Source organism: Bos taurus, chromosome X, assembly GCF_002263795.3.
Source record: "Bos taurus isolate L1 Dominette 01449 registration number 42190680 breed Hereford chromosome X, ARS-UCD2.0, whole genome shotgun sequence".
In the NCBI taxonomy this organism is placed as follows: domain Eukaryota; kingdom Metazoa; phylum Chordata; class Mammalia; order Artiodactyla; family Bovidae; genus Bos; species Bos taurus.
In genome coordinates, this window is record NC_037357.1 from 99,716,369 (window position 1) to 99,728,117 (window position 11,749).

Consider the following 11,749-nt stretch of genomic DNA (forward strand, 5'->3'; position numbering starts at 1 on the left):
CCTTGGAAACTTTCCAAAGAAACTTTAAGTCAGGCTTTCCTTGCCTTTGAACCCAAAGGATTTGGGTACAACTCACCTGGGTATAATATAACAGAAAGTTTCCTGGATCATTTTCTTGTGCTTCCCAAAATGATATAAAATAGAGGTATGGGACCAGGTTAATCATGGTCTCAAAATGCAGGGCCACAATGATGGTAGAAAAGGAGAGGTCCCTAAGGATAATCTAGTTGAGCAACCTTGCTTTATGCCTAAGAGGATCAGAGAGGTTAAAGCCACAAACCTAGCAAAGAGCAAAGCAGACCTGGAGCCCCCATCTCTCCTACAAGGCTAATGGCTATTTCATAACTGCCCGGTTCCCCCCGCTCCTCAACTGCCTCCCTCCCACCAATGGCCAAGTTCAGACTAGACCCACTGGCAGTTTGAGCTAAGGAATAACAGGTCCCTACAATACAGCAAGCCAGTACAGCTTTTGATAAACATGACCTACTTTTGGGAAGGGGAGAGATGGATAAATTAGGAGTTTGGGATTAGCAGGTACACACTGCTATATATAAAATAGATAAACAACAAAGACCTACTGTTTAGCATAGCGAACTCTACTCAATATCTTATAATAACCTATAAGGGAAGAGAATGTAAAAAAAATTAATGTATGCGTTTATACATATAGGTATAACTGAACCACTTTGTTGTACACCTGAAACACATTGTAAATCAATATTTCTATAAAAATTTTTTTAAAAGGCCTACTCTTTCAAACAGGCAAGCACTACAGATAACATGTACCTCTCCAGAAATATAACCATCTCAGACACATAGCATGTGATACTGGCCCACTGCTTCATTCTCGGTAGGCAAAAATTTTCAGCGTCAATACTCCAAAGCATTCAGTTCAGTTCAGTCGCTCAGTCGTGTCCGACGCTTTGAGACCCCATGAATCGCAGCACGCCAGGCCTCCCTGTCCATCACCAACTCCCGAAGTTCACTCAAACTCATGTCCATCGAGTCAGTGATGCCATCCAGCCATCTCATCCTCTGTCATCCCCTTCTCCTCCTGCCCCCAATCCCTCCCAGCATCAGGGTCTTTTCCAATGAGTCAACTCTTCACATGAGGTGGCCAAAGTATTGGAGTTTCAGCTTCAGCATCAGTCCTTCCAATGAACACCCAGGACTGATCTCCTTTAGGATGGACTGGTTGGATCTCCTTGCAGTCCAGGGGACTCTCAAGAGTCTTCTCCAACACCACAGTTCAAAAGCATCAATTCTTTGGCGCTCAGCTTTCTTCACAGTCCAACTCTCACATCCATACAAGACCACTGGAAAAACCATAGCCTTGACTAGACTGACCTTTGTTGGCAAAGTAATATCTCTGCTTTTCAATATACTATCTAGGTTGGTCATAACTTTCCTTCCAAGGAGGAGTAAGCGTCTTTAAATTTCATGGCTGCAGTCACCATCTGCAGTGATTTTGGAGCCCAAAAAAATCCACAGTAAACACTATTTCAGGCAACATTTACACTGGCAAGACATTTGGAATGTAGCCTTTAGATGGTGCTAATGTTCTACTTTTAACATGGAGTCTGCAAGAACTCTGTGCTCAGCATCAAGGAGGTAGAAAGGACCTTGAGAAGCTTGCTATATTTCAAACCTCCTGTTCCAAGCCCTGGGAACACACCAGCAAACAGGTTTGGAGCTATCTTGGTAAAAATACATTTCACAGGCGTTCATTGCTATAGCTAGGTTTTGGTCATGCTAAATGTACCTTACTGGGTGGCTCAGATGGTAAAGAATCACCTACAATGCAGGAGACCCAGGTTCGCATTCGTGGGTCAGGAAGCTCCCCTGGAGAAGGGAATGGCTAGCCACTCATGTTCTTGGGGCTTCCCTGGTGGCTCAGACAGTAAAGAATCTGCCTATAATGCAGGAGACCTGAGCTTGATCCCCGGATTGGGAAAATTCCCTGGAGAAGGAAATGGTTACTCACTCCAGTATTCTTGCCTGGGGAAATTCCATGGACAGAGGAGCCTGGTGGGCTACAGTCCATGTGGTCACAGAGTCAGACACGACGGATAGACTAACAATTTCGCTTTCACTTTTCACTTTTGGTAGATCTCATGCAATCCATGCCATCAGTCAATACTTTAAATGTGAATACACATCCTCAGAATTCAGATCCATCTGTGCCTTTGTGCACTGAGTAGAACTTGTGGCTATCTTGGTTCCTAATGTCTGATTGTGTCACCAGATTTGTTTAATGGAGCCATTCATTTTGTGAGACAGTTTTCTTTGGGAAAGCCTCATTCATTCACTTATGAAAGAATTGGTGAAATCTACCATCATCCATTTTTTTTCTGTCTCTGAAAAGAGTGGTGGGGTCGGGGAAACACATCACACCATAGCACAACCTTTCTACAGCGGGCTTTTATGTCTTATTTCTTCTCTTTTCCACACACTGTGAGTTCCTGAGACTCCATTCATCTCACAGTCCTGCTGAAAGAGACAATGCTTTGCTCTCTAGTTTTTCTTTGCCAATGCAGTGAGTGACAGGCTGTGTCACAGTCTTATTGAGAAGCCTTTGACATTTTGTTGAGATTTTTATGCATGGAAGAAAATTACTCCTTGTGCATTCCCATGGACAGCTCTGCACATGTAGGAGCTGACAGAGGTTCCCAAAGTAAGACATCACACTTAATATATACACTTGTGAGTGTATTTGTGTGTGTGTGTGTGTGCACATGTGTTTATATCTGCCCTGAGTGGAAGAGAAAGAACAACTAGGGAGCAAAGAAGGGTAGAGATCAGGAAAGAGGTGAAGTTCCTACCCAGATTATCTGTTGAGAAAAAGCTAGGAGAGTCATGATACCATCATTCTGATGTCTGAAATGGTATTATAGTGGAAAAGTATGTTTGTCCAGAAAGATCACAGAAGGGACAGAATTAGATCCAAAGAGATGGAAATCTTTGGGAGACAGGATTCAACTCAGTTTCAGCAAGAACTTTTTGTTGTTGTTGTTGTTGTTCTTAAAATTAAAACAACAGCAACTCTAGGATCCAGGTGAGCACTGGCCCATGGGTGGGCTGGGAAGACCACTGCTTCTGCCTTCCTGCTTCCACCCTGGAGTATATAGGATTTAAGCCTCCAGTCAGAGTTTATGGTAGAGCTAAAGAAGAACACAACCAACCAAGGATCATATGAAATTATAATTGGCCAATAATCCCAGGTGGCGTTAGTGGTGAAGAATCCACCTACCTTGCATCCAGGAGATGCAAGGGATTCAGGTTAAATTCCTGGGTTGGGAAGACCCCCTCGAGTAGGAAGTGGCAACTCACTCCAGTATTCTTGCCTGGAGAATTCCATGGACAGAACAGCTTGGCGGGTTATAGTCCATGGAGTTGCAAAGAGTTGATGTAAAGGCTTAGGCTGAGTATGTTGTGGAGTGGGCTTCAAAGGACCCATATGACTTCTTTTCCACAGTTATTTTGGCCCTAATGTCATTGTTTCTAGCAAGTGCTATATTGTCTTGGAAATTGGCTAAGATGATTGGGAAAAGGAGCAAAAGAAGAAACAAAAATATCAAAAAAATATTGCAAAAACTAAATGATTGAAAAAACATTGAAGGCATAAACAGGCTCTGCAACCAGAGGAAAATCGTTTGGAAAATTATTCAGCATTGGAAGGATCCAGTAAGGTTTCTTTTCAGATCTTATGATGGTATTTTTCAGTAAACAAAGTCTGAGCATATGGAAGAATCATGTTAGTTCTCACCTGTACTGTAGCAACTTTTCAGCTTCAGTACAGAAGTCGGTTGACAGTTACTATAAATTGGCTCTTATTATGCTACAAATTCTTTGTAACTGACGTAGTCATTTGCCTTTTTGCAACTTATGTATTAATACTAAAATGAAAACATCCTGTGGAGGAAAATGGCTTTAGATTATGAACTCTATTCAAACAATGGCTTAAGAATGCAAAAATCAGAATTGTCCTGAGGTGAAAAACAGGCTTTGGCTTAAAAGAGATAGGGTGTATTAATTACATCTCTTATCATTATCACTTATTTCCTCAAATAGAATCATTTCTGGCTTCCTCAAAGCAAAATAATATTATTTAATGAGTACTTCTATTTTCTGTATTTTTCTCATTTTAGCTTTTGTGAGACTGGTAATTGTCAGACATTCTGCATTTTTCAAAATATAATTTTGTAAAGAATTCTCTTATTATCTTGACTGTGTAGAACACCACTTACTGGATATAATAATTTTTGTACTTGTGAACACCACCATTTTCTTGAGATGATTTGAGTATAGTAACAATATGATTTAAAGCCTGTGGTAAAAATGCCAAATCTGTAGTACCTTGGAACCAATTTATTCTCACTTGTGCTAAGAAGAAATGTGAAGTAGTAAAAATGTTTTTCAGATAATTTGTTGATTATATAAATACCAGTTTTGCTTTTTATTCTACTCTTTGTTTTAATTAATGTGGTAGTGACATCCTTTACCTTTTTGATCAAACAGGTTCATGGTGAAAATTAAAATTTCAAATTTCCTTTAAGGAACTTTTAAAGAGTAACAGTTAAGTCATATTTCATAAATAGTAAAGAAAGGCTTAACATTTGGAAAATTTTTGTTTGGCATAGTATTGATTGGATGAAAAAGATGTACATTATGTCAAAATGAGACTATAATTAGAAATAAAGAGTTAAAAGATAGTTCCTTCATTAAGTAGCATAACTGGAAATTTTTACTCTAACATGGCTTTTAAAAATGCATGGTTAATAATTTAGTTGTCATTAATCATTAAAAGCTTATTAATTCTTTCCTCACCTCTGATAATGAATTTTAAATTACAAAAAAAACTGTCCAATAGCTTTAATTTAAAAATGAAACTAGATATTAAAATAAATTTGATATATTTTTATTTTTTAAAAAATCTTTAGCTTACCAAAGAGTTGCAAGAATAGTACAAAGAACACTCGTATGTTGTTGATCTAGATTCCTCAGTTGTTAATGTTTTGCCACATTTGCTCTCTATCTCTGTCTTGTCTCTCTCTTTCTCACTCTTTCTCATATGTGTTTTCCCCTGACTCATTTGAATGTAAATGACATGCAAATATCCTTATATTCCTAAATATTTCCTCATGAATTTCATAATAATGACATTCTCTTACATAACTTGGGGCTTCCCTGGTGGCTCAGACATAAAGAATCTGCCTGCAATGTGGTAGACCTGGGTTTGATTCCTGGGTTGGGAAGATCTCCTGCAGAAGGGAATGGCAACCCACTCCAGTATTCTTGCCTGGAAAATCCCATGGACAGCGGAGCCTGGTGGGCTACAGTCCACAGGGTCACAAAGAGTCAGACACGACTGAGGAACTAACAGTGTCACTACTTTACACAACTTGAGTAAAACTATACACTCCATACTCAAATTTCAGCAATTATTCGAATGGTATGCTTTGTAACTATTTTTTCCCTCTGATTCCAGGATCCACTAGGATACATTTCTGGTGATGCTAACAAGTATGAGCTTTTTTAAGATTCTGGGTTTTCAGAAGTGAAAGGTTCTGTATCAAATATCAATTTTCAAATATCAGCTTGGCAAGTATATCCTATTGTGCTTACCAGTATGGCAGAATAAAAGATTTAAATAAACTCTACAACCCCAACCCTTTGTGATTAAGGCTTTCTGTGTCCTGTGTATGAAATCTGTCTGCTTCAAAGTGGTGAAAATATCCTCTTAGGCCTTCTTATGGAATCTTTTGTAGTCCTAGGTTTTACCTTTAAATTTATAATACACCCCAAAATAATTATGTGTGTGTGTGAATGGAGTGAGGTAGAAATCAAGGTTCTCTTTGTTTTCTATACAACTGGCCCAGTTCCATTTCTTTAGAATATTATTTTCATGCTAATCATCATATTTTTCATAGATGAAGGGATTTGGCCAAAAGGTTGCACTCAAATGAAAGACTGGACAGAGAGGACATTACATTGGGAGGGGGTGGTCATATGGGGGCAGAGGGCTTGCATTGTCTTGCCTCAAACATCAGTAGTTGGGATTAGTCCTGGGTGTCTGAAGGGTCACTTGTGGTCTTCTTGTTGAATTTCAGAAGACAAGAGACTTGCTCATTGTTTTAAAAAACACCTATTAGGGACCTGGCCAAATGGTACCACTCTGGGGAAGTTGTTCCTGCCCAGGGGAGAACAAAAAAATTAACACACAGGTGGGAATTCTTATTTATTTATTAATTTTTTGCCTCACTGCACAGCACATGGTATCTTAGTTCCCTGACCAACCAGGGATCAGACCCTCACTGCCTGCATTGGAAGCTGGAGTCTTAACCACTGGACCTCCATGGAAGTCCCCATAGGTGGGAATTCTAATGTGGATTTTAGTTGCAAAATACAGAATACCATACGTGTTTGTTTCAGAGGGGGCTTGGTTGGAAGAGACATTCAAGCTGAGGCTTGAAGGAAGGGCACAAAAGAGCCAGGTGAAGAGGAAGGTTAAGATGACACCAGCACCCATGGGGATAGGGAAGCTGGCAGCCAGCAATAGGCAGCCCCAGAGACCGGGTATGGGAAGTGAGGCAGAGGGTAAAGGAGCATAGGGATGACAAGGAAAGGGATGCACTGGCTGACTTGCCTCTGGTACTTTGGACTGTGCTAAGGATTTTAGACTTGATTTCAGGTGCCTTGTGAAGCCTTTGGAAAATTTTAAGTGTTAGTGACTTTTCTATGCAAAGAGCTTTCATGCACAGAAAAATAGTCTTACAGTTACTTGTGTCTTAATATTTCATTTATCAACATAATAAATATAAAAACCATTACTTTTCAGCTTTTAAGCTCAACATATAAGCTATATTTATAACCTAAGTGATTTCTGTGTAAGAAAAAAACCCCATCACTTTAATTGGTTATTTGATTAATATGCTCTTATTTCATAAATTTGACAAACCAAAATTTCCTCAGTATTTAGCATCAGTTTCAACTTGAATTAATTGAATGATCTTAGGTGTTTCAAACTGTATTTACAAAGTTAATGCATTTGGTTCTCTCACAGCTACAAAGGCAGATTTACAAATCTAATGTGAAAAACTTTCCTAACATTTAGTGGATCAAATTCTCTTAAGCATTTCAAAGATCTTAAAAAAAGAAAAGAGAAGCCCATTTGGAGCAACACAAGCCTTCAACATTTGTCAGTACACTTGTCCAAACAGAACGTTCCCAAAGTGTTCTTGTTTTTAATACCTTCCTTGTGTTACTTAGTTAAGCAAATGGAATACATTTGCCAGTTCATTTTAGCTGAGGTTTCTTAGTCAGAAATTTTGGGTTGTAAAAGTCTGACCAGAAGCATCACAGGCCCTGTATTTTAAAACATTCCTAGGATTTCTTTTATTAAATTATGGTAAGACGCACAGACATGGAAATGACTGCCATGAAAGAATAAGTTCTTACAGATTCCTAGAATCAGGAAGCACTCCACACAATTCAGGGCCACATGGGGAAGCACCAGAGTCAGTCAGGAGGCAAAAAGAGTCAGGGGGAAATGTAAGCAAGAGCCTTTAGTGCAGTTTTTGTGAAAAGGAATGAGTGAGGCAAAGTAGGCAAACAGAGCAGGCTTGAATAGTGTGAAGAATTTTGACAGGCTCTGGGCCATGAGGATGGTCCCTGGTTGTCTGGTACCCAGCCCTGGAGTGATTTAGGGTAGAGGGATATTGTCTTGGGAGGCAGGATCCTGATAAAAGGAGGTAGATGGAGGGTATAGACTTAGGATTGGTTGGTTTGCAGCAAGTTGTTTGCTATTTTTAGGAATTAACTAACCCTAGGGGAGGAAATGGCACCCCACTCCAGTATTCTTGCCTGGAAAATCCCATGGATGGAGGAGCCTGGTAGGCTGCAGTTCATAGGGTCGCTAAGAGTCGGACACGACTGAGTGACTTCACTTTCACTTTTCACTTTCATGCATTGGAGAAGGAGATGGCAACCCACTCCAGTGTTCTTGCCTGGAGAATCCCAGGGATGGAGCCTGATGGGCTGCCGTCTATGGGGTCGCACAGAGTTGGACACGACTGAAGTGACTTAGCAGCAGTAGCGGGGGAGGAAGTAGTCCTCCTCTAAGTCCACAAGGTCCCAAGATGCCAAAGCATCATAAAATACAGAAAATTAAAAAAAAAACAACATGACTAATATACCCTGGACACCCCGCTTAAGGTGAAGCAGGAAACTATTGGGAAAGCCTCCTTCTTGTGGTCAGCTTTTGTCTACCATGTTACCTGACATGTGGGATTTAACAAACCACACAAATTTTAGGATCTAAACATACAATATAGCATAGTATTTCTGACTTAAAAGTATATATTATATATATAATATATATATTATATATATATATTATATATATATATATATATATAATGTATTAGCTGGGGCCATTTTTAGGCCCACTGATTATTCTGTTTTGCATAGCCACTGAAATACCCTCTTCCCGACCCAGGGATCAAACCTGGGTCTCCTTCATTGCAGGTTGATTCTTTCTGAGCCACCAGGGAAACCCATAATAATACCCTACTAATGCTTATTACACCATAATGGATGGAATTTTGAACCATATTCTCTGGGCTCATTTGCATCCTGTATCTCTTTCTGATTCTCATATGCCTCGTGAATTGCTCTTGTGTTATTGCTTTATTCACTTATTCATGCAAAAATGAATTATTGAAAGTTTAGCACTTAGCACTGGGGATACACCAGAGAATAAAACAAACATTTTTGCCCTTTTGTAGCTTTCATTCTAGCTGGGAGACAGACAACAAAAATGCATATAATCAATAAGTTAATTGTACAGTATGCAAGAAGGTGCTAAGTATTATGGAAAAAAGAAAAAGTAGAGCAAGGTAAAGGGGTTTGGGAAGGCTGGTGGGGAAGTGAAAGAGGTTTGAAATTGGTTGGACAAGGTAGTACTCACAAAACAGGGAGCATCTGAGTGAACACTTCACATTTACTAGTAGAACGATGTGATCATATCTGAAGACCAAGGTTGTTTTTCCATTGGTGACATCTGTCATCTCCTAAGGGTTAGATGAAGGCATAATGGGAGGAGGAATAGAGAAAGAAGGGACAAGTGACTTGCAGATGAGGTTAGGTGTTTAGATTCTGGAGGTGGTGGTAAAATGGGCTATTTGTAAGTTTCCCTGCACAGTCTGCAGTAGGTGGAGTGCTAAATCCTTAGAAGCACTTGGCTGGGCTGGGCAAGATGGAAGCCAAAACCAGACACAGGTATAGCAGTATTCAGCACAGAAATGGCAGTGGAAGCCATGAGAACAAGCAAACCTTTCAGGGGACCCTAGAACCACCCACATTTAAGGGGCAAGTAGAAAACAGGCCCTGCTGGAGACATCTGAGTGGTTTCTGTCAGAGATGCTGAGGCAAAATCAGGAAAGAAGGAGTTGAGGAAGTGTGAGTTGGTGAAGATCCGAGGGTAGTCATCAGTGCATCATCCAGCCAAGGATTGTGTGAAGACTAGAGGATTTAGTGGCATTCTGGGAAATCTTTGGTGACCTTGGTCAGAGACTTGCCATCAAAGTGTAAAGGAAAGGGGCCCGACTGCCAGAGGAGGTGGACGGTGGGGACTGAAGGCTGCAGAAATGAAGCTAGCAAGCAAATCCACCAGGCTTTTTTTAGATTTCCTGGGCAGGGAGGGAGGAAGAGTCCAGAGGGGTGAGCTCCTGTGGCCTACTCTGCCCTCTCCAGGACCTGCTGACACAAACCTATTGATCTCCAGCGCCCTCTACTGCCTCTAATACAGCATTTATTGTCTTAAATTAGCTTGCATAGTCAAGAGAACTCTTCTCTGACCTTACAGGATAATTACCATAAGGAGTCAGGAAACTGGCTTTGTTGTTCTGTAATATGTTTGCATACTTCCATTATTTTTCAGTATCCAAATCTTGCCTCTGGCATCTTTAAAATGGATTTCCATATTTTTATTGATATTTTTTCACTTTTACCATTCTCCTTTTAGCTATTTCTATTGAGCCCATTTGTTTTTATAATTTTAAAAGTAAATTTCTGTCAATAACTATAGGGGTTTTACAGCTGTAGGGTTTTTGGGGGACCATTCTCTATATTTCTAATTTTTTATTAATTCTTGTTTAAGTATAGTTGCTTTACAATGTTGTGTTAGTTTCTGCTGTACAGGAAAGTGAATCAGTTATATATATACATATATCTTCTCTTTTTAAGATTCCTTTCCCTCTAGGTCACCACAGAGCACCAAGTAGTAGAATTCCACTTACTAGAGTGGTATACAGTAGGTTCTCATTAGTCATCTGTTTTATACACAGTGGTGTTTATATGTCAGTCCCAATCTCCCTGTTTATTCCACCCCCTTCCCTCCATGATAAACCATAAGTTTGTTTTCTATATCTATGACTCTATTTCTGTTTTGCAAATAAATTCATCTGTATCATTTTTCTAGATTCTACATTTAAGTGATATTATATGATATTTGTCTTTCTCTGTCTAACTTCGGAGAAGGCAATGGCAAGCCACTCCAGTACTCTTGCCTAGAAAATCCCATGGATAGAGGAGCCTGGTAGGCTGCAGTCCATGGGGTCGATACGAGTCGGATGCGACTGAGTGGCTTCACTTTCACTTTTCACTTTCACGCAATGGAGAAGGAAATGGCAACCCACTCCAATGTTCTTGCCTGGAGAATCCCAGGGATGGGGGAGCCTGGTGGCCTGGCGTCTATGGGATCGCACAGAGTCAGACACGACTGAAGCGACTTAGCAGCAGCAGCAGCAGCTGTCTAACTTACTTTACTCTGTATGAGTCTCTAGGTCCATCCATGTCCCTACAAATGGCATTATTTCATCCCTTTTATGGCTGAATAATATTCCATTGTATATATGTACCACATCTTCTTTATCCATTCCTCTGTTGATGGCCATTTACATTGCTTCTGTGTCCTGGCTATTGTAAATAGTGCTGCCGTGAACATTGGGGTGCATGCATACTTTCCAATTATGATTTTCTCCAGTTGTATACCCATGAGTGGAATAGCTGGATCTAATGTGTGTGCATGCTAAGGCACTTCAGTAGTGTCTGACCCTTTGACACCCTATGGACTGTAACCCACCAGGCTCCTCTGTCCATGGGATTCTCTAGACAAGAATACTGGAATGGGTTACCATGTCCTCCTCCAGGGGATCTTCCCAACCCAGGGATCGAACCTGTGTAGCTTATGTCTCCTGCACTGGCAGATGGGTTCTTTACCACTAGCGCCACCTGTGAAGCCCTTGTTGGATCATATGGTGGCTCTATTTTTAGTTTTTTAAGGAGCCTCCATACTGTTCTCCATAGTGACTGTACCAATTTACATTCCCACCAGCAGTGTAAGAGGGCTCCCTTTTTCCCACACCTCCAGCATTTACTGTTTGTAGATTTTCTATGATGGTCATTATGACCACTGTTAGGTGATACCTCATTGTAGTTTTTATTTAAATTTCTCTAATAAATAGTGATGTTGAGTATCTTTTCATGCATTTGTTGGCCATCTGTATATCTTCTTTGGTGAAATGTCTATTTAGATTTGTCCATTTTTTGACTGGGTTTTTTGTTTTTATGATATTGAGCTGCATGAGTTGTTTGTATAGTTTGGAGATTACCCCGATCGGTTGCTTCATTTGCAAATATTTTCTCCCATTGTTTTAGTTTTGCTTATGATATCCTTTGCTGTGCAAAA

The 11,749-nt window shown here is 40.1% G+C and overlaps 1 pseudogene; it reads left to right on the forward strand.

Annotated features, from left to right (window-relative positions):
- Positions 1–3,387: 3,387 nt before the first annotated feature.
- Positions 3,388–3,617, forward strand: LOC101906758 (small integral membrane protein 15-like; annotated as a pseudogene).
- Positions 3,618–11,749: the final 8,132 nt, after the last annotated feature.